Source organism: Antrostomus carolinensis, unplaced genomic scaffold (assembly GCF_000700745.2).
Source record: "Antrostomus carolinensis isolate BGI_N321 unplaced genomic scaffold, ASM70074v2 scaffold8650, whole genome shotgun sequence".
NCBI classification, from domain to species: domain Eukaryota; kingdom Metazoa; phylum Chordata; class Aves; order Caprimulgiformes; family Caprimulgidae; genus Antrostomus; species Antrostomus carolinensis.
Window position 1 is genome coordinate 6,426 of NW_010289026.1, and position 24,357 is coordinate 30,782.

Genomic DNA, 24,357 nt, shown 5'->3' on the forward strand with positions numbered 1-24,357 from the left:
GAAAGGGAGGTGCTCTTGCCCTTTGTAATTCCAATAGTCTTACTGTTTAAAAAAAATAAAATGAAAGAAACCCCCTAAAACCTAAAAACAGAAGCTAAGAAAGCTTGCTACAAATAGACTATTCCATACAGAGTGAAAATGCAGTTTTCTGATACATTCAAACTAATTTGATTTTACTTCAGTCTAAAAAGAGCCACTTTTTCCCCTTTTCCAGAATCAAATACAGTTGTCATGGCAATTGTATGTCTATGAACTTTTCCACAGGAAAATCTAAATTTTTTCACCATTTGGATTACTCTTTGCTTAAATGGGCTGTCTCAGAATATCCCTCCCCCAGAGATAACTACATCAGCATAACAGATAATTGCACACTGGAGAATTCAGTTCTGTTTTATCTGCCAATATCTCCTAGCTAGAGATTCATAGGCAGCTGTAACATGTTGTCTTTGCCAAGAAAAGAATTTGGAGGGAGGTTTTAGTGTTTGGAGAGTCATTTGACTAATACAAAGTTTTATTCCTGGAAGTGATTGGACCAAATTACCAGTAATAATGTACAGTCTTGCCCTAACTCTTTTATGCCTGGCCTGATTCTCCTCGCTGGTATGAGTATAAAAGTCTGGCACAGAGTCCCATAAACAATGAGTCTGCACCAGTCTAAAGGTGGTGCAGCTTCAGGAACCTTGTGTCCTTCAGATGGAAGTATGCAAACCGATTACTCATGATGCAAAATGCTGCCTGTTAGGTTAATCTACTTGGTTCCAGTCTTGACATAAATCACAGTAAATAATCAGTGACTATGTTGTACTTTGAGGATCAGAATGAGTAAAATGACTTGGTTACTTTCTCTCCCAAGAGATAACAATTACGATAGCCGAGAAATAGTTCCATCATGTATAATGTGTATTATCTTCATCTGAATGGGAGGAGCTGAGATCTAACCTTAAGGTCTAGATTGTTACAGACTCATAACTGACACTTCTCACAGACACCAAAGATAAAGCTTTGGTTTTGGATAAATCAGCCCAGAGGTTTTTCAAACTCTGTGGGACAAAAAATAAACAGGAAAACATTGGCTCCAAAGAAACAAACTGTAAAGTAAGAATGTTAGAACTGAATGTGGTCCCACAAACTATAGAAATTAAGAACTCACATCCATCTAGGAGATACCATAATCTAATTCCTTTCCACCACTACTTATAGCTGGTTCTGAGTTTAGCCCAGTAAATATTTGGAAGGATTTTAAATACTAGGATGTGGCTTGAATTAAGAAACCCTTCAATCTATTAGAAAGAATCTTCACCTATTATGAGATTTAAGCCAAAGTCGCCCTTTAGATATTCTAAATATTTACTGTGAAGATGCAGGCACAGAGATTAGATTTCTGACATAGCCTGAGGCAATGGGAACCAAAGAAAATCACAGGAATTAGTGTTTCCAAATGCAGGATGTTAAGAATGTTGACAAAGAATACATATATTTTATGGGCAGATGGAAAAAGGTGTCTACAAGTGTGGAAAACTGAAGGAAGAAAACTATAGATTAACTGACCATTGCTGGAATGAACATGAAAAACATTTTAGGTACATCAGGAATGCTCATTTTTATCAAGAAATCACTAGTTTGTAGTTAGAGAATAAATTAGGTTTGCCAGTAAGTGTAATCTTTCAAAATGTGGTTTGTTCTTCCCATCCATCTATATCCTCCAAGAACAGTGTGGTAACACATCGGACTGCAGGAGTGGGATAGAATTTCATGAAGTAGTGGAAAAGGAGTGGAACTTTATGTATATGGAGTATTGGTGCCATAAGAAAGTTAAATACCTCAAACCCTCCTCCAAACTAGAGAAGGAGAAAGAGATGTGAATGTGAGATAAAAATTAGGCATACAGAGAACTGATGTTACATACTCAATGGTGTCTTGAATACAAGGGGAATGTAAAGAAACAAAGGTCTATTTTTTATGAAGGGATATTTGCTTCTCTGACTACTGATATATTAATGTTCTGAAGGCTTTCATGACAGGCAGAATTGTTCAAGTGAAGGACATAGTGTAAATGTTTTACGGGTAGACTTGAACAAGTGACATGCATAATGTAAATGTTTTACATTTATTTGTATTGTTATAATCAAGGGTAACATTTTCAAAATGTTATGTGAAAAATGAAAAAAAACCCCCAAAAACCAAACAAAATCCTGGTGTGTGAGTTGGGTGGGAAAGAAGACATGAGATGGCTCTTTGGGGGTGGCAGCTCTTTCTGCGAGGGGTGTGATTTTTCTGTGGGATGAGCTTTATCCTTCAGCCTCTTCTGCACTTGCTCTGCAGCTGCGCCTAATCACACCCAAGGGAGACCAAACCCTGGCGGGCCAAGCTTCTCTCCTTTCCTGCCACCATGTTCATGGCTGTCTGTACTTTGCAGTCCTCCACGCATTTGGGCTCACTCTGGGCGAGTGGTACTGGGTGATCTTTCTCTCACTGGCTACTGACTGTTACTGTTAAGGATTGCGTCCCTCCACCCACTTCTGTAGGGGGACTTCTGGAAAGGTAGGTTAACACAAACTGTCACAGTGGGTATGTGAATTCAGCATTTGCTCCCCAGACAGGGAAATCTGTCTTACTCAGCTTCTTCACCTGTTAGAACGTCTCCAGAGGAGGCCACGAGGATGATCTGAGGGCTGCAGCACCTCTCCTATGAGGACAGGCTGAGAGAGTTGGGGATGTTCAGCCTGGAGAAGAGAAGGCTCCGGGGAGACCTTATAGTGGCCTTCCAGTACCTGAAGGGGCTCCAGGAAAGCTGGGGAGGGACTTTTTACAAAGGCAGGTAGTGATAGAACAAGGGGTAATGGCTTTAAACTGGAAGAGGGGAGGTTTAGATTGGATATGAGGAATAAATTCTTTCCTGTGAGGGTGGTGAGACACTAGAACAGGTTGCCCAGAGAAGCTGTGGATGCCCCCTCCCTGGAAGTGTTGAAGGCCAGGCTGGATGAGGCTTTGAGCAGCCTGGTCTAGTGGGGGGTGTCCCTGCTTATGGCAGGGGGGTTGGAACTAAGGTTCCAACCTTCCAATCTTCAAGGTCCCTTCCAACCCAATCCATTCTATCATTTTATGATTCCCAAAGGAAAATTTTTTGTCTCCTTTTTTCAGTTAAAATTAGAGAACTCTGGTTGTCACTGTCCTTTGAGTAGGTCCATCCTGGGAAGTTCAGAGTCATTAACCTCAATGTACTTTGAAAAGTAAATGTCCTCAATCTCAAGGCAAACTGAGACAGATGACTTGTATGAGTTTATATTTGGACCTGAAAAGAAATACAATATCAGGGAATGCCACTTCACATCAAGAATTCAGGGCTGTGCACGATAATATTTCTATTTCAAAAAATTAATGATGTAAGGAGGACAAGGCCACCTTGTTTCTGGGACTCTGTGGGTTTATACCATTTCCCAGAGAGCTTTTCTATCTACAGCTTCAAAGGAATATCTACAGAGGGGAAGAGACTGATATCGCACGGTCTTGACATGAGTTACCAGTCAGGACAATAGCTGCTCCTATGAATGTAGTTCTTTTCAGGAAACATGAGTTCAGTTAACAATTATTTTCTTGTTTTACTCAGCATGTGTGATCTTGATGTCAGCTATCCACCTAAATAGGCAGCATAACTAATATTTCACCAGAGTAGCACCTAAAACAAAGTAAATGTCATCTGGAGAGCACCAGATCACTGGATCTGCTAGTCCCTGAGCAAAACCCTCAAATGTATGTGGGAGCCAGTGGAAATTAGAATTGGATCTGTGCACAGAGCTGATTTTGGCAGATCAAGATATGGTTATTTTTTTTGTTGTTGTTGTTCTAGTAGCTGGGAAGGTGTGCGTGCAGGAGGACAAGAAACATGTGAAATACCATTGCCAGCAATAATACTTTAAAGATGAGAATAGCTGATGAAAGTGTTTGATGACTATTCTGACTCAAGTCTGCAAAGCAAGAGACCCAGGAGAATAGGAAGGAATAATATGTTTTGGAGCTGAGAAGTCCCTGTCTGCTCATAAACTTGGAGCTGCTAAAGATAGCCTAGGGTGGGGTGCCTCTCATCTAGCCTTTGACCAGCTAAAAGGAATACAGCTGGTCCAAGCCAGCCGTAGATGTTTTCTCTCCACTTAGCAGAGAAAGAGTTATCTCTGGTGCCTAAAATAAACGGGATGCATTGCCCTCTAGAGGTCCCTGGCTTTTTCCACTAGCTTAAAATAAAGTGAGATGAGTCTACCCTGGATTACAGGGATTTCAGGTTATCGGAGAGGTTATAGAAAGAAACAGATTTAAGTCCCAAGACACCCTTTCACATAGTTGAGGCTGCTGAGCTTTCTTGGAAAATGACTTTAATTCTGGAAGCTCCCTGTGCAGAGCAAGAATACAGGCTCACACTAAATTAAAATACTGTAAGAGGCTGGGAGGCAGGCACAAAGGTATGTATTGTGGGATCCGACATAAGAGACGGGCTGAAAATATTTGGTTGATGCCTTGGAAAAATGTCTGTGGCTCATGGACCATGTGGTCAGGAAGTGCCACAGCTGTTACAGGAAGAAAAGAAAGAGCTGCCATGTGTGTGGGCCTGAAGTACACAGGGCCTCCCTGGGACCAGGAGGAACTCTACTGTGTGACTGGAAGTGAGCTGGGGCTCTCGGTGCAAGCATGGGGCAGTGAGGGCTGCCAGCCTTTCCACAGCGCTCGGCCAGCTCAGCTCCCACCGCAGCCAGTGCCCGCCTGCTCCAAGCAGGCAATGCCAGGCAACAGCACCAGACAAGAAAAAATATTGTTATGTACAAATGAAATATAATAAAATTAGCCTGCTGCCAGTGGACAAACACAGGCTGTTGATAAGAAAACCACTAAAACTATATATAACTCATTAGTGTGTTTTAGTGTGTTCATTGCACTGGAAATTATATTCTATAGCAGTCCATTCGTTAGCTAGTATACATGATGTAAAGAGCTCCATAAAGCAGATGAAATACAGCACCAATCAGTTCTCAAGGACATAACTGCCTGAAGTTCCTTCAGGGAGAGCCTGGCAACTAATAGTAATGGGGAAACTTTAAAAAACTCACACAGACCCAAGCTCATTTGTGAGAATTTGGGAAATTCACCCATTACTGAATCTTTACGTGCAAAGTGTAGCTTGACTCTCATAGTTGTGTCTCCCTCCTACCAATTTTAGGGTTTTGCACCAGTGTAAATTGTCTCTGAACTTGGTAACAGCTTCAGGTGTAAACAGCAAACTCCTTTGTGACATGTTGAAAAAGTCAATCTTTCAGTCCTGGCAAGAAGTGAAGGTCCTCTCTCTCTCACTTTTTTTCAATGGTTTGTCATCTGTTGAGTAGTGCCACAGGAACTTCACTTTTATGTACTTAAATTTCATAGAAATGCAAGTCTCGATTTCTTTGTGGACAATGAGGCATTACCAGCATTTCTGTCTCATGGAGCCTGAGTAGTACTGTTCATTTAAAGCCTTAGAGGTCTTGTTTCGCCTTGGTTCTAGAGGGTTCATCCATCTGGTAAACTGTGGGATAAATGAATCACCCAGTTTGTTTGCTTTGGCTCCCAAATATGCTTCGTCATAAGCACTAGGGAGGTCAGACTATGACTGGAAATAGTTGATACTATGTTTGTTTACTTGCAGAAAAAGCCTCTCAAGTAACTTGTGGCTTTCAAGTTGGGGACACAGATGAACTAAGTAATTAAAGGATATAATTACATGTACCTTAAATACATTGCTACCGCTCTTTTCCTTTTGACTGGGACTTTACATGGCTGGTCTTCATCTGATTTGAGAACTCACCAGAGGAGACAATAGGCAAGCCATGGTGGTTTCTCAGCTCTCGTCATCATAACCCAGCTAGCCTGTGGATACTGGAGGCTAGGGCCTCCTTCTTGTGAGTAGAGAAGAACTATCAGCTCAAGGGAGAAACTCAGGCCCTTTGATCACAGCTGATGGGTTTACCTGCTGAATCTAAGCCAGTAAAATGCAGGAGGAAGCACAGCAGAGAAAGATCAGAGATTCACATCTCCATCTAAGAGTGGTAGAGCTGTATAACTGATCGCTTTTTGCTAGGAAAGAATGCATAAGGTTTTGTTTTTTTTTTTAATTACCATGCCTATGTGGTTCCATTTATGAAATATAGATTGGACAGAAGAATGTAAGGCTGAGTGGAAGAGGGTGGCTTCCCATGGGGAGAGCTGTGAAGTGCTGCAAGGACCCTTGGGAGAACAGGCAGTATGAGCTTATCTTCTGCCTGGAAACGCAAAGACAGGCCGTGGTAACTGCCTGTAAGCTCATTCAGTGTGAGAGTAAAAAGCAAGGGCATGTAATTATTTCTGCTAATGAAGGGGACTGGGATGAAAAATGTGTAACCAAAATTAAGTTGGCTGCTAATCACTCCAGCAGTGAGGTCCTGAAAGAGCTTCTCAGCAGGAGTAATGGCTTGGAAGATAAATTACTTTTAACCTGGAGCTGGGTACAGCTATGAAAGGGATTTGATGTGTGTGACAGCAGGGGGTCTCCCTGCAAGGCTGCATCATGTCCTCCAGCTTTGTGCTCTTTATTTCCATTGAAAAAGGGCTGGAGAGCTGAAGATAAAAAAATGCCATTTAAGAGTTTAATTATTTTGTTATTATTATTTCTTCAGTTAAATCTCCAGTGCCCATATTTATAGCCCTTTCAAGCTTGTAAGGGCTGGAAGATCAAAAGAATTAAACAGCACAATTTCTGGATGTAGACATGTCCAAAGTCCTAATCTGCTTTAAACTCTGTCAGGAGATGCTAGTTGCCTCTAGAAAATAGCCCTTAATGAGATTTGGCTTCCATACTGGAGGGAGTGATCCAGTCTCTAAACAAGACGGTGTTGTAAGAGATGAGTTAGCTCTTCATATGACCAAGTGCCTGCATTATGCAGAGAAGAGGAGGAGGAGGCCTTTAAATACTGCTCTGTCCATTTTCACTCAGTCTCATTAATGTTGTTTTCTGCTTCTTTATTTTACTGTTTAATGACTGCTCCTGTGGCATTCATTCTTACCCATGCACTGGGAACCACGATGGAGCAATATTGCCCCAGTGAAGGTCCCAGGAGCTTTCCAGCAAAGGTCAGCAAGACCTCTCAGACTGCAAGGTCTGCAGCAGGAGTGAAGTTGGGAATGTCAGGTCACTGGAGATAAGGAGCAAAGAAAGCAGTAATGATAAGTGGTGGTGACATCCAACTCCCAGCCCTGGAAGGGTGCTTTAGGACATAGAAACCAGCTGCTGAAATACAACTGCTAGAGGCTTGACGGAAATACTTATGGGATCACATTGTAGGATTAGTGCCTGTGCCTGGATGGTTTGGGTTGGTTGTTTTGGGGTTTTTTTTCCACTTCAATTTTAAAAGCAGAATGTTGATTTAGCCACATGCAATTCCCTCACCCTTTCTTCAATCAGTAACTCAAGTTTTTAATCAACTGTCTGCCCAGTATGGGACACACTGGTTATGCAGAGGCAGTCTGAGACTGCATATACATCAGTCACGAACTTTGTAGTTTAGATTTAGTGCTTGTAATATGTAACAATGGCATTCATTCTATTTCTTTTTCATTAAGAAGATGAATTAAATCCTACTCTTACAATGACTTTTAAAAGTGGATAATGGGATTTTAGTCGTTATTCTTAAAAACATTATGATGCAATGCTTTGAGGAGGTCTGAGCATGGCACAGCTTATTTGCACAGGCAAATTTCCTTGGTCCTAGGTCTCTCCAGGCAGTTGGTCCAGTTTCAGCACTTCATTTTTTTTCTGTTTTCATTTATTATGCTTGTACTGTATATTTCATCAAAGTGGGTGCAAGGGGACTAGCTATAGAACAGCCCACTCAGGGTGGTGGGATGGGTTTATTTTCTTCAGTTGTGTACCTTTGCAAGTGTTGCAAATCCACACAGCTTTCCATGGGGGTCATGAAGCCCCACCTGGAGCTGGTGAGACTCTTACATGATGAGCTATGTACTACAGGACTCTTGAAGATGAGCACAGGAGGGCTAGGAATCCTCTCTGAGTGGATGCTATCCCTATTTACCCACCTTCTACTGAAGAGCAACCATTCAGAAAACTCAGCAGAAGCAGGCAGGATTCTTCCCTTCTCTCCTGCCTGTGGGATGTTTCAGTATGGAAATAGGGAGGGAGAGCAAAGAGACTAGTCCCAGCGCAACTCACCTGTGAACAGTAGTCCTTCTGCTTCCTCTCTTCCCAAGACATCCTGCTCAGGAAGGGGAGAAAGAAGACTCTGCTGCATCTTCTCACACCTATTCCTTTCCTCTGCTCTGTCAAGACAGAGGAGAACAGGAGGAGACACATGGTGGGTCCCCACCTCCTGCATGGGAGGGGAAACCAAACAGAGCAATCTACATGGTGAATGGATGGAGACCTGAGTGGAGATGTCACTTCTTGGTGTTTTGGTATGGCACAGGCAGGACCTCATAGCCCCAGGCCTGGAAGCTTTGCAGGCTATCTCTTCAGCTCTTTGGAGCCCCTGGTCTTCTGGGCACTCAATTTTTCCCTTCAAAACAAAGTATTTTGTGCATCATTAAAAGAAACACCAGAGAGGGAGAAAAAGGATTTTAAAACAAGTGACCTGTGGACACAGGTATACTCGACCATGACGTCACTGTAGCCTGAAACAAATAGGCTTTTATTTTGGGAGAAGCATAACTCCCCTGCCTTCCATTCTCTTACATCCCCCTCCTCATGGTGGCCAGGGCACCCTGCCTGCCCTCCAGACCCCATCTCTCATACTATCTGCTGTGAGAAAGGGGAAAGTCCTGTTACACCAGCGGCACATCTCTACCTTCATGGCACAGCTCTCCATTTCGGGCTATTTTCTCTGGTCAGCCAAAGTCCCAGGTGATGTCAAGACAACAAAGTGCCTCAGGCCTGGCTGTTCCTCTTGCTGTGTGGGTATTTGGATGCAGTTACTTTGACTTCAGTTCCTAATATAGAGATGTTTTCCTTAGGGCTAAGACAGTTCAGATTGGCTCATGAGATGGGAGCCTTTGACTCCTCCCGATATATCTACCATGAAATTGGGCACGTCATTCATTTTTTTGGCATCAACTAAAATATGTCACTAACTCATGGATGCTTGTGGTCATATACTGTCATTCAGCCTTTCCATGTGAGCTAAGTAAAGCTTTAATGCATGGGATCAGAGACCACAAGGTATTTGTGTATTACAAGAAAATAGTGTGAACTGTGGCGTTTTGAATGGATTTTTTTTAATACAGCTGTTGCTAGTATTGTATTTTCAAACTTCTGCATTTCTCATGTAATTGAAACACTGTAAGAGCGATGGCTCCAGGTTAATGTGAGAGAGCTAAATTTAGGTGGCAAAATAAATGTCAGACTCCTAAGGAAACACAGTAGATTTTTAGGAAGTGACTAACATAGTTGCAGCTTTTTTCATTTGGTCTGAATTAGTTAGTTAGTGCATGTTTTGTTTGAAGAAAGGGGCAATTTTAAAGTTAGCACAGTTATTTTTTGCCACATGTAGTTTGTTTGCTCACCTTTTGACCTTCTTGCATTCAAAAGTCATTTACTTTGCTTGCATTTATATTCACGGACATAGCAGAATTAGACTAAACTCAACACTAGAGCTGGGATATTTTAGTTTGGCATACCATTAGCCTGGGGGACGTATGCTTCCCTCTGAAGTATTTTAGACTTTTGCAACTTACTATTCAACTATTCTTTCAAAAAACCAACCAACCAAACAAAAACCCTAATGAACTTGAGTTATTTGTTGTGCACTCACAGGCCCCGGAGAGCATTTCAGAACATCACAGATGCTCGGGTCTCCTGAACCCACTGCCTGGATGTTATGGCTCTCCAGAGTTTAAAGGCAGGGTCTCAAATGCTATTTTTCAAAGCTGTGTTTGCTCTGTGGGCTTGGGGAACCATTTCCTATACCTCATGATGAATACACACAGGTGCAGGATTGAAGGAAAGAAAGAAAGGTGTCCAACAGTTCTAATTTTCACCTAGACAAAACTTAGGAAAATTTTTCTGTCTGTTTTGGGGGTTTTTTGACAACATAATAACTCTGATTATACACTACTGCAAGATAAGAAAGAAAAAACCAAACCAAAACAAAAAACAACTCAGGAAAGCTTTCTTAATATACTCAAAACTATTGCTTGTCCACAATGTCTTTGTGTTTATCAGGGACATTAACAACCATGTGTCTCTTCAGGAATACATGCAATTAACCTTCTTTGACCAGTAAATTCAAAGTTTATTTGCTGCATTATTTGCAAGAAATAATTTAATGATCCAGCTGGGTGTCAAAGGATGGGCACAGCATTAGTAATCACCCATGCATATTTGGTTTAAGTAAGTGACTTGTTTGTCATTCCACAGGAGCTTTGTGGCAGAGCTAAGGATGGAATCTGATCCTCAAAGGCAACATTCACATCCTTAAAAAAACCCATCAGTCTTTTTCTCCAGCCCCTGTCTCATCCCTTACTAGCTTCCAGCTTTTGCAGTGAGTGAGAAAGGAATCCTACCATGAACAACCTCCTGTATGGTGCAGGCCTGATTCACTTCCATGGCTTGGTCCATCCTGTTGTCTGCAAGGTGAGCAAAAGAATATAAAGCATCAAGTATTTAAATAATGGATCTTAATGTGTCTGAATACCCAGTTCTTACATTGCCTAATTTCAGAAGGCTTGATTTTACAATCTTATTTAGTTTTTCAACTCCTTTTTTTTTTGTGTGTGTATGTTTTCCTAAAATAACTTTTTGTTTATTAAAAATTACAGTAGTAAGTGGAATGTTAATCAAGCCAGGCCTGGCTGGAGTCAAAGGGATGGAGTATGTTAATTAGAGAAATAGCACTGCAGTGTATAACATATTTATTGCGGGTGAACATAGGAAAGTACTGCCATTCAAAATTAGGGATTATGGTTTTATTTCTACTGTTTGCCTCCTGCGTGACTACTTCTTCCACCAATTCTGACCCCTCCACTACTGTTTATGACTCCCTGCCTCTGTCCACTTCTGACAGCATCCAGTCTCAAGTCTCCACCCTGACATTTTTTGCATCTCTCCTTCCTGTTTTCAGGCTAGCTGTGTCTTGCAATTTGGCTATGAGGAGAGAAAATATGAAATAATGCCATATGTTCTCACTCAGTATCTCTGTACTGCCTTCCTGGCTTCAGTTGAGAAAGAAAGATTTTCCACAAACATCTGCCAGCTGATGACAACTTAAACTGGAAAATAGCTCCTTGGTTCCCATAAAGAGGTACTTTTCCTTCCCTGTCTGGGAACAAACCTACACTGTTTCTAGGAGAGGCATAAGCTAATGCTGAAGGCCACTGGGTTCTCAAGCTGCCTTTTTCAGAAACTATTAAGCACTTTGCATCTTAACTTGCATGATTCCACCCTGTGTATGCAGCATGTCTCTGCACATATAAAGAGGAGAGATTTTGTTTGGCTCTGAATTGTATTCTCTCATGCACATCTCAAGACAGAGGTCATCTGTTGTTCTCCATTCTGGCTTGCACTAGGCCAACCAGACCTAAAGACTGAAATTCCATCTTTCTCTTTAAATGTTAACTTTGACTCCTTGAACTTGCAGGGTGTCTAAGTTCTGCACATCCTGCACCTTGGTCTGTAGATCCAAGACTACAACTCCACCTCCTAATTTCTAGCATTTTCTAACCCTCCAGGTCTAATTCTATGTGGCCTGAAACTTTCCTAAGTGCCTGCAGTTGGATGCCAATACAAGCGCGTGTTGTAGAGCGATGTGCGATTCGAGCTGTGCTGATATTCAGACTTCTGCAGAGAGACATTTGGCACCAAGGGGCAGCCTGAAAAGCTGGACTTTGACACAGCCGTAGGTGTTGGTGGCTTCTGCCTTTGCATAGTACTTGGGATGAAAAAATGCCCCTGGGAAGGTGAAAGACGAGCTGTAACCTGTTTTCTAGAGTGAGAAAACTGAAACTCCATCCCAGAAGAGTGCCACAGCATGCTAGACTGCACGTGCCTGGAACAGTCAGGGGAAAGGGTCGGGGGATGCAAGTGCCTGGTCCCATGACTGTTACGGTTTTCTTCTTTGGACAAGTGGCTAATGTAAGAGGCAGGCTCATCCCAGGGAGCGGGGAGCAGAGCTCCCCATCCCTGCTGCTTCCCGGGGAGGTTATCTGGCTCCCTTTTCCCTGGCTTGCTTTTGCCTGTTTCTTGGAGTGCAGCATGGCTGTGCCTCCCTGTAAGGGAGAGGATTTGGGAAGGATGCAGAAGGGGTAGCCCTTTTTAGGTCTCCTTCCCCAGTCCTTCATGTGAAGGGATAAACTAGATCTGCATAATTCTGTCGGTTAGCTTTTTGTGTTTTATGAATTCAGACTATTTATTTATAACTATGGCTGCTGATCCTAGTCCTCACTACTTGTAAAATTCCTTTTGCAACTGAAACTCATGAGAGAACACCTTATGCAACCTTGTTGATCCTTGCTTACCTTAAAACCTTCCTTTGCACTAAGATTTTCTGGTGGTTTTGTTAGTTCTGTCAGCAGCTGGGACCTCTTCCATACTCCTTTTTATTCTCTAGGAAAACCTCAGATTTCCTTCCAAAAGGATACGAAGCTGATTGCATTATTCTGGATCAAAGATTTTCCCAGTTTCCTGCAGCTTGTGGTATTGATTTACTTATGTCATTCCTGATACATAATGCCACAATTAGAGAAAATGGAAGAAATGTGAGAAATATAGAATCATAGAATGGTTTGGGTTGGAAGGGACCTTAAAGATCATCTAGTTCCAAACCCCCTGCCATCAGCAGGGACACCTTCCACTAGACCAGGTTGCTCAAAGCCTCATCCAGCCTGGCCTTGAACACTTCCAGGGAGGGGGAATCCACAGCTTCTCTGGGCAACCTGTTCTAGTGTCTCACCACCCTCACAGAAAAGATTTTATTCCTCATATCCAATCTAAACCTATCCTCTTCCAGTTTAAAGCCATTGCCCCTTGTTCTGTCACTCGCTGCCCTTGTAAAAAGTCCCTCCCCAGCCTTCCTGTAGCCCCTTCAGGTGTTGGAAGGCCGCTAGAAGGTCTCTCCGGAGCCTTCTCTTCTCCAGGCTGAACAGCCCCAACTCTCTCAGCCTGTCCTCCTAGGAGAGGTGCTCCAGCCCTCAGATCATCCTGGTGGCCTCCTCTGGACTTGCTCCAGTAGGTCCATGTCCTTTTTATGTTGGGAATATACTTTATGCTAGTTAATTTCCTTCTCACAGATTGTGTCAGAGAGCTAAATATGTTCCACATGAGAACAGTCTTGCAAAATAAAAATGAAAATAAAAACAAATCTTTAGTATTTAATATCTGATTTTAAATGGAGATTTGATGTTTCACTATTTCAAATACAAGATATTCCCTCTAAATTTATTCTATTTTATATAAAAAGGTACATGAGAGCTTTTTTACTGTCCAGTCAGATTGTATATGACTCTTCTGAAGTCCATGAAGAGATAGAAAACAGACTTGTTCAATGTTTTTAGGTAAAAATAAAAAGGGAAAAGAATTTGAGATCAGACTCACAGTCAAGACAGAGTTAAGGATTTGGCATTAGTGGAGATCTGAACTATTCAAATATCTACTGGGAAATAAATAGATGAAACAGATAATCCAGCAAGTTCTGGGAATCTGTTAGTGGCAACTTTTTATTGTAGAGGCAGAGGAAATTTATAGATAAGGAACAGTAATTAAATGTGTTTGAAATTCAATTCAGACAGAGGTCAGATGGTAATGTGAGTTATAGGAGACTACAAAACAATAGCATTCCAAATAAAGAAAGGAAGCCCCAAACTGATGTGAAGCAGACAGGTAGGAGGATATCTTTGGAAGAAATTCCAAGGAGTATCTAAGGAACAAGAACACATGTAAGAGACAAAATGCTGATTAAAAACAAGGTGGATTTGCCAAGAACAAAACGTGCCTTACCAGTTCTATTTCCTCTTTTCCAGGATAACTGGCTTAGTGTTAAAGAGAGAGCAGTAGTTGTGGTGTTATCTCAGATTTAGTAAGGGTTTTGAGGAGTGCCAAAAGTAAGCTAGGGAAATGTGGTAGATATGATGGGATTGTAAGGTTAATGCCCAGCTAGTTCGAAAACTGTACTCATGGAGTAGTCAGCAATGGATTTCAGCGAAACAGAAGATATTTCAAGGCAATGTTGCAAATTTAATTCCTATAAATAACTCTCTACCTAATTTGGAGACATTCAAGACCCACCTGGACACCCTCCTGTGTAATTTCGTTTAGGTTCCTGCTTTGGCAGAGGGATTGGACTGGATGATCTTTTGAGGTCCCTTCCAATCCCCAACATTCTGTGATTCTGTAATCTAATAATTCAGGTTAACAATGTTGGTGATGGATTGGGGAATAGTTTCATGAATTTATACTTAAGATTACAGTAAGAAAGGGTGGAAGCACTTTGAAGACAAACAGCAAAGGTCAAAGTAAGTCTGTTATGTTGGAGTGATGGTAAAAAACTGATGAGGATAAATCCAAGAAAGAAAATACTCGGAAAAAAAAAAATAATGGCAATTGGGGAATGGATTAGGCAATAGCAGCTTTGCAAGGAATATGGAAAACAAAGTCAACCAGAAATTGAGTTAGTCAGTAATGAAAAGCAGTTGCAACAAAGACAATTTGTATTGACATGTGCTAACAGGCTTCTTTTCCATATAACGTGAGGTGTTTATTCTACTCTATCCTTATTGGGAAGGTCTCATCTGGCATTCAAATTTCATTGAGTTTTGGAATCACATTTTGAGAAAGATGCACATAAATTGGAGACAATCCAGAAGAGAGATCCAGGAAGAAGAGTTTTGGAAAATCTGATGTATTGGAAACAAATTTAAACAACTGAGGTTTTTTATGTAGGAGAAGATTAAGGGAATATTGATAACATGATAACAGACTTCCAAAATGGTAAGAAGACAGCAAAGAGTTGTTTTCCATCTTCACTGGATTAGGACAAACAGTAGTCTCTTCAGTTTTTCGTGGGAAAATAAATATTTATATATTGTATTAGGTAAATCTAGTTCTACATTAGGAAAAACTCTTCAACTGAAACAAGTTTTTCTAGTTTAAGCACAGTAGACTATGATGGGGGGGGGACTATGAAATCCCTATGAGTATGTTGGCTATCCATCAGGATGTTGAAGATCTATCAGCCATACTTCAGGACTAAAGCACAAATTAGGTGACCTTGTGAAGTCCCTTCAGGCTACATCCCAGCTTCTTCCTCCAAGGTCCTGTGCAAGGGTTTGTGGAGTCGTTCCCCCTTCCCACAGGCAGCAATTTAGCCGTGCATCAGTAAAACATGTCAGACCTTTTTTAATAGGCTGCTATCTATAGTTCCAACAGCTTTATCAGAGTTTTTGTTGACTGCTTCAGAGTTAAACTTTTCTCTGTGTGCATTGAAGTAGAGAAAATTTTGATTCTTTCTTACTCTGTGAATCTGTTGGCACTTGTTCTGGAGCATCCTGGAAACATTCCTTAAAAAGAAAAGCTTAAATGAGCCAAGGGAGAGAGAGTTTAGTACTTTGCAGCAGCCCAAGTTTTCCCATCCGTTCTGGCTAGGGACGGGTATGTGATTTAACCTCTTAAATAAATTTAACAGAAATATCAGGTGTACTTTTGGTATTCTGAGGCCGTGTTTCATTGTTGAATGTTTGAACTCATTATGGCATAAAATCTGAGAGGTATCCATTTGAAGCCTTCAGTGACATTTACAAATAGTCATATGCAAAATTCATCTTAGCAGCCTTTCTAACTCTGTGGACACAAATGCACATTATATATATATATATACACACACAGTTCAATTTTAGTTCAGGTTCACAGATCAAATAACAGTATAGCTACATAATTAACTTTGTGATTTTGCATTGCCAAAAGAACCTTTATTTAACATTTCCTTTTGCCTTTTTTTTTTCTTTCTGTATAATCTTCCACCCTATGTTATTTGTTTTAACCAGGGAAACACTGTAGTTTCTTTCCTTCACTGTTTGTTTTTTTGGGTGATTTATACAATGGCTATTTTGGCTGCAGGAATTTGGACGTCAGCAGCTAGTTAGCAAACAGGTTAGATTATTAACATTGACACTTATATCAATCATGTAGCCTGTAAAAGTTGCTCAAGGCTTTGCTATTGAATTTGGGTTCTGATTGTCCTCTGGTAATTTTGTAACCCGTCTCAAATAAGCATATTTGCATTTTCACTTACAGTTGCTGAAAATCCCCTGATACTACTTGGAAGAAATGAAAAAGAAAAAGCAACTAAAAATGGTTTAAAAAAATAGATCTAAAATTCATAGTTCAGACCTACAAGGCCACAGCCAGTGTGCAGCTTTCTAAAGGTTATATCGACATACAAAAGATCTGTGCTAGTCAGGTCATTGCAGAAACTTTTCCTAAAAAGCTAATTGTAAAGCAAACTCCTTTAATAACATTCTTTTTTTTTTCTTTATTGTTTTTTTAATCACATTTAGTTGATTCATGGGACCCTTGCAGAAGGTCAAGTGATACAGGTTGGCCTGGGGTTATAAAGTTGCAGATGATACAAACCATGAACACAAATACAGGCTGGGTGGAGAATGGATTGAGAGAAGCCCTGAGGTACCCCTGAGGTAGTTGGGGGTGCTGGTGGATGAGAAGTTCAACATGAGCTGGCAATGTGCACTCACAGACCAGAAGGCCAATAACCATGTCCTGGGCTGCATCAAGAGAAGCGTGGCCGGCAGGTCGAGGAAGGTGATTATGCCCCTCTACTCTGCTCTCATGGGACCCCACCTGCAGTACTGTGTCCAGTTCTGGGGCCCCCAACACGAGAGAGACATGGACCTGTTAGAATGAGTCCAGAGGAGGCCACGAGGATGATCTGAGGGCTGGAGCACCTCTCCTAGGAGGACAGGCTGAGAGAGTTGGGGCTGTTCAGCCTGGAGAAGAGAAGGCTCCAGAGAGACCTTCTAGTGGCCTTTGAGTACCTGAAGGGGCTACAGGAAGGCTGGGGAGGGACTTTTACAAGGGCAGGGAGTGACAGAACAAGAGGTAATGGCTTTAAACTGGAGGACAGTAGATTTAGATTGGATATGAGGAATCAGTTCTTTCCTGTGAGGGTGGTGAGACATTAGAACAGGTTGCCCAGAGAAGCTGTGGATGCCCCCTCCCTGGAAGTGTTCAAGGCCAGGCTGGATGAGGCTTTGAGCAACCTGGTCTAGTGGAAGGTATCCCTGCTGATGACAAGGGAGTTGGAACTGGATGATTTTTAAGGTCTCTTCCAACCCTAACCATTCTATGATGCTATGAGCCTGCAAGTGGAGAAAAATGCTATGTGTACAGCTGGCACATCAGAGTGAGGATCTGAAATAAGCTGTTCTGGAAAAGCCCTGTAACAGGAAAACAGGAGATGGAGCCTCTAGGGAGGGTGATACCTCCTCCTGTCCACATGCGCTTTCCCTGTGCATCCTTGCTGAACTTGCCATAAATGTATCAGCTTCAGGTTATGTGGCTTGGCATCCCACTGGGTTGGGTTCCATGGGGCTGATACACCTCTAAGGATTAGTCAAAGGCTGGGTGAAATTTCCAGTGAATAGCAGCTGAGTGTGGTGTATTGCTGTCGGCACCAGCAGTAGTGGAAAGAACAAGGCGTGAGAGCATGGAGCAGCTTTTGACTCAGCGATGCAGGTGGCAGTGGAGTGTGCTGGGGAAGATCCCAGAGTTTTCATCAAGTTTTCACTTAAAAAAAAAGAACTGTGACATAAGATACCGTGCAGAATGATTGATTGGTAGTAATCTGGCTGAAGACTAACTGTTCAGTGGGAATTTGGCCTGAGACTAACTGGCTCAAACCTGAAACACACTGAGATGAGAAGCTCCCTCTTTCCTTCTGACAGCTTGCCTCTATTCCTAAGTGCACAGAGCTGCACTTTCAGTTCATCTTTGGTCTGCTGATTGCTGCTGACCAAAATGGGCCTGTCATTCAAGCACTGCTCTACCTCATTCCCACACAGCTCAGAAGCCCCCCGGGATGATTTTTTCAGAAGCTGCATTGCTTTTGAAGGCTCTGGGGCAGAGACATGCCATTTTGACAGCTTTGGTAGTAGTACCTAATGAAATACTTGTGAGATGTTACTGTTGAAACTGTGCTAGATGTGGCCAGGCAGAACAAAAACAGCCTGGTCCAAAATCAAAACAGGATTTAGTGTGGAATGAAAAAAGTTTAGAAACTTATGCCCAGAGCTGTGATTCTGGAAAGAGGCAGTGCCTGAAGGAAAGGAAGACAGGTTGGCAGCAGCACAATCAAAGTATAGATAATTATAGGTTTTCAATTAGCCTCCTAGGGTTTTTTTTTTCCTTAGTATTGTCCTAGCATCAATGCCACTTCACTTTAAGGGCTCGGTGGGTATACAAGCTCAGTGGATAACTTGAACCCAGAAGTGAAAGGGCTTTAAAAGAGCCAGGTCAGGAAAGACAGGTTGAGGGCTGAGGTTTTTGGGAAGCCAAAAACCAGTGGAAACGTCTTCAGCAGAAACTATACACATGCTTCCAGCTGAGCCTGAGATTCTCAAGAACAATTGCTGATTTGGATTGCTCTTGTGGGCTGCAGTTTGCACAAAATCTATATACAGTACTAATTGTGCTTGAGCAGTTACCCATTATTTCTGCTGCATTAGTATCCCAAGCAGCATCAGGGCTACTTTCTGTACTTCACAGAATGTGAAGCAAAAGATAATCTAATTTTCTTTTATACAGATATGCATATTTCTGGGTTTCTTCAAACTTATTCAAAACTCCAGTCATTCTCCAGTTTTCCATCAACATCTCCCTGCAGGTCACCCTCCCGATGACTTTAGCCAGAAGCAGGTCAGGTCTGTAAGTAAAAGAAGCTGCGTGAAAGACATGCACACTTCACTGGGATACATAGTGCTTTCCTGTGTGAAGATGCTGGCTCTCAAAAGTGAAGGAAAAAAAGTAAATAACATTTTTGGGGGGAATTTTCCTAAAGAGCATTTGGTTGTGACATGTGACAGCTCTTCCTTTAAACAACTGTTTCTGAGAATTATAAGGAAGCCTTGTGGATGCCTTTTCCAGTAAATCCATTTGGCCAAAACTCTTGCACAAAAGGCTCAGAACAAATAGGACTCACACTGAAGAACAGCTAGCCAAAGCAGTTCTCGTGTAGGACGGGTCTAAAGGTTTGTCTCAATTAGCATACCCAGTCAGCTACCAGAAAGCAAACCTTGCTCCCAGTCACTGGTATGACAGGTGAACAGATGCCACCTTGAACTTGAATGAATGATACTGGAGGCATACAGCAGGGTACAATTCTATTCCCACTGAAAATAAGGGCAAAGCTCCCACTAACTTCAGTCTCTTATCCCACATGCATATGCACAATGAGAATTGCCCTGTTGGCACATTATGAGTATGAATGGGCTGTGTGACAATTAGATTGCAGAAAAGCAAGCCTTCACTTGACTTATGCTCCCATAAATGTGGGTTTGGGAGCTTCCCACTTTTCCTTACCAGCCCTTGAAATATTTAGTTGTTAAGTTTCTACTACATGAAGACTGTAGCTAAGCAAGAGAATGGAAGATTTCTTCCTTAAGGACAGGTGATTGCTCCTCCAGGTAGGCTTATCTGCCAGAACATGGGCTTGTGTACTGCAAACGGGAGCTTTGGTTTTGTTGTGGCTCATTTAATTTCTGATAATTCATATTGGAAAGAGCAGATCAGCCCTCAGTACATTTTTTTCTCTTTTGTATGTTACTGTCAAATGAAGCAAATGGTAAAAACACAGAGAGAATTTTTTGGTTTTAACAGGCTCTGCAAAGGCAGAAGAAGCTGGCATCAGTGCTTAAGCAGTTAGGATCATTTTTGGCTACATATGTAGTGCAATGAGTAAATATTGGTACAGTTGGGCTGAAATTAAAGCTGTTCTAACTGCAAGTGCTTTAAAAATAAAAGAGAGACAGGAAATTACTTAATTAGGTAACTTCATAAAATAAAATGGCAAGTTTTCCTTCGCTGTGGGAGAGGACAGAGTCATTGGAGAAGAACAGAGTTTTCTTAATTAAAACTTTAGTCACTTTTATTAAAACCTAAACTTCTTTAACAAATGAACTAATTTTGACCACTTTAATTTCCAGGAATAACCTTTGCCTGGTACATGAAAGAGCCAGGCTATATACTTTGTCCCAAAGCAAGTGAAGCATGACATTGAACCCCTCTCACCACTGCTTTTCTTCAGAAGCTAGGATGGTCTTTGGGCTTTCTGGTGAAAAACTCAGGAAGATTTCTTCTTCAACCCAATGTGCTAAGAGAGGAAATATCCATCTCTCTGATATCTTTGCTGAAAGGATGTTTTTTGTTTCCTCATAAATTCTTTGGATTTTGGAAAGTCCCTAGGCCTTTCGAACTTATTCAGATAATTCTCTGGTAGTTGCTCTTCCATTTCATGTCCAGGTTCAAGGAATTATTGGAACGTGTGGCTTGCCACAGATCTTTTTGGGTTTCCTCTCAGTCTTTCCTCTCAGATAAGGCAATAAGAAAGAGCAATGTTTTCACAACTCGCTTGGCCTCTTCAGCCTGAGAATTCATTCATAGACTGTAATTGCTGGAACATTGCTGGCACAGACCAGGAGCAACTTGAGCATGTCACAGTATGAAACACTAGTGCTTCTTGCAACATCAAACTTGCCACTTTTATGTGAGTCAGCTGCAGGATGAATGCAATTCACACCAGAATGGCTTAATTACAATGCTGATCACTGAGCCCCAGAAATGCCATTGGAATGTGATTTCCGTGATACTTCCAAGATCGCATGTTACCCCCTTTTTTCTTCTGTCTAGCAAGAATTTCCTACATCATCTGTAGAGTAACAGGGGGTTGATCTCCATCTGAATCTAAGACAAGCTGCAAAGTCCTATCACTTCTAGCCTGGAACCACTTTTCTTTTTCTTGAATGACAGCACCAGGCTCTCTCAAGGGAGAGAAGGAAGAGGCCTTTCCCTCTCACTGTTGTCAGGAGTACTTTAGTCTGCAATTTCCTTCGAGTGCTGTTAAGTAAGAAATGATGGCATATCACACTGTCTGACTTATGCTGGTTCAGGTCACTGGTGCTTCTAACCTACCAGGAGAGCTCTCGGAGGAATCCTACTGACATTTGTGCTGGGATCTGGGACTTTTAGCTTGTTGCTCTGAAAAATGCAAAGTGAAAGACCTTGTGTGCACTACAGAATTATTTAGGCTAGTTAAACACATTAAAACATGCTGTAAGAGCTATGGAAGGGTATTATTAAATCTTCTCACAGAACTATCTGATAAAATGAGATATTTAATGTAGTGTAGAAATATACAAAGCCTTTTTGTGCCTGTGAAAAAACAGTATTAGTCGTACCAACAACTGACTGTTCATCAGCTGTCTGTGTTTAGGAAAGGTACATTGATACCACTGTGACTAATTCTCGGAAAGCATGAGCTCGGTGATGAACAGCAGTCTGTCAGATGAGCTATCTGGTATTGTTAGGAAAGCAACAGAGAACAGCACTAAAAAGGTCAAGATTCAATGTAAGTTTAGGTACATCAAATAACGTTAGGTGGTTGCGTCAAAGCAGGCACACTAGTGTCTTGGAAAGGGGATATAGTTCTCATCCTCCCATCACCAATAAAATATAGCACCAAGGAAGGATCCTCTGAGTCATGAACGGTAATGGAGAAAGTGAGCAGGAAAAGATGAGTTCATTCTTTCCCACATAATCAGAGAGAAGGGTGCCTAGCTAAATTATTGAGCGGCAGATTAAGAAAAAGCAGCAGAGTGTTCCTTTTTAATCACAGCATGTGGTTAGTGTTTAATGATTAATGTGCAAGTCATTTCCATGGGATGTTGTGGAGGCAAGAAAGATAAGTTTAAAAAGGGACTAGACAGACCTATGGAGGGAAAGTTAATTAGTGACTACTGAATATGGGCATGACCTTTTGCTGACGGGATGCCTGATATGCTGTTACTGGAAAACAGGAGAGTATAACAAATACAGACAAACTCTTATTAGCCTTGTTCAGCTAATATTTTTACAAGTACCTGCAGCAAGAGACAAGAGATTGTTTCAAGGGCTGTGTGGCACCTAGATTTGGCCTTATAGGTCTGTTCTTCTGCCACACTGGCTCTAGCAAGTGATGATTTTTGAATTATTCTATTGTGTTAATCCAAAAGCTACTACACAGAAGACATGCAGGCCAATGATTTAATCAGTGACTGCTGGAAAAAGTTAGGATTAGCTTCACTAGAAACAGATATAGAAGCAGCATGAGATCAGAAAATGCCCTGTGTATATCAACATAAAGGAAAGTGGAAGGGCAGCATAGTGGAGAGAAGATATGAAAAGGGTTCAAACCTACATTAAATATTTATGCCATGACTCTGTGCCTAAAATAGACTCTTGCTCAGATATTTAGTGGACAAGTGAAAGAATGAGGTTAAAACAACATAATATGCTGCTTCCTGGTTATCATAACATAACAAAGTCTTATGTTCTGCCATTTTCTGGGATTCCTTAGAGACACGGCTGGCTGTTTCCTGTTTGGACTTCCTAAAGGATACAAGCAGTAAATGACACAGTATAATGAAGAGATTATCACCCGAACAGTGCTTTCTCTTCTGCTTTGGCTCTTCTCCAAACACAGCAATAATTTTTAGGAGTCACAAATGCGAGACAGTGTGCTGCCTGCATGCTTCAATATCTGGACTGCACAAGTTTGTGCACAGGGCATTTTAATCTTTACCAGATGAAAGGGCTTTTGTCATGGATTTGGCCACTTACTTATATTAAAGGACCAGCCACAGCTCTGCCTTCTTCACAAGAAGTTAGACCTGTCACATAAGAAAGAAGCAATGAAGTGAAGATATAGATCCTGTTCTGCTTGTGATAAAATGATCTTTGCATTAGGTAATGTTAGTCAAACATTCAACATTTTTATGAGTGTTTCTAAGCTGACAAGCTTTTTATAATGTCCTCTGACTCCTGGTTAGGAGTTAAACCAGAGCTGTTGGAAGACAATAGAGTTCTCCTCTGCATCATAGACTTGGGATGGGATCTGTGAGCCGTAAACCTAGATATGCAATTGAATTTATATTCTCCAGTGATTTCTTGTCACTGAAGGCATTATAACAGCAATATAGAGTTAATTGGCTTAAATGAATGTACATGACTTGTGAATGGGGAAACACAGACTAAAGATATTCTACCATACTGAGGTATGAATACCTGATAAATACACAAACAGTGAGAATTATATAATCCCAATATGTGTTGCAGTAAAATTGTTGCATCCAACTAATGGCAGCTGCTGACCAGGTTCTTTGCTAAGATCATCACTCCAAACAAGCACATGGAAACTGTTAATGTCATTTTTGTGCATCTGCACAGTGAAAACCAAAAAAGACATGAGTCAACTCTTCTTTCTAAAATTAGAAGCAGTACCCTAGTGAGCCAAAGACACAATAGACCCATGGTCTTTCATAGACATTGGACAGGCTGACCCACAGGTGTTACAGAAATCATGTTATGGGAAAGATTTAATGTTAACTGCACCATTTTAAACCCCAAGTCACACACTGGATAGCCCAGAGCTGCAGGTTTTCCTGAGTTCACATGGCCCACTTTCTGTTAGTTCAGGTTTACTCTCTGTTTGTTTTCCTTTAACTATAAACACATTACCTTGTTTAAATTGTCATTGTAGCATAACCTTGCAGCTATGTTATTAAAATGCACAGAACAATCCCATGATACTGCCAATATGAGTTCAAACTTACAAGGAATTAAAACTTTATATTCTGGTTCTCAGTCTCCATCAAGTTATCCATTGTAAGGGTGAAAGTGTAAACTACTTCATGTAGCATAGTGACCACCATTTGGGCAAATATCTGAACTCTTAATTAACCAACCTTTTCAGCCTCTCTCTAGACTCAAAGAAGGTGCATGCTATGCCACTCCGTTTAGTTCTGGCTTTCTAGGCATTCATATTGTGAATCCAAATAAAGGAAGGATATAATTCTAGCCCTCACTGAGGTTTATTTTCCATAGAAAACAATGCATAGGAGGGTTTTACCATGTACTGAGGTGTTTCCCTGACATGGGTTCAAAGCGTGGCTGAGGCCTGCACTTGGACTACAGAGACACACTCAGCTCTTGGGTGCTGAGACCTCAGGACTAGAGACAAGTTAAGCTATAGGTATCTTCCCAGAACCAATGCAAAATGATAACGGGAGGCAGGAGGAAGACAAACATGGTTGGAA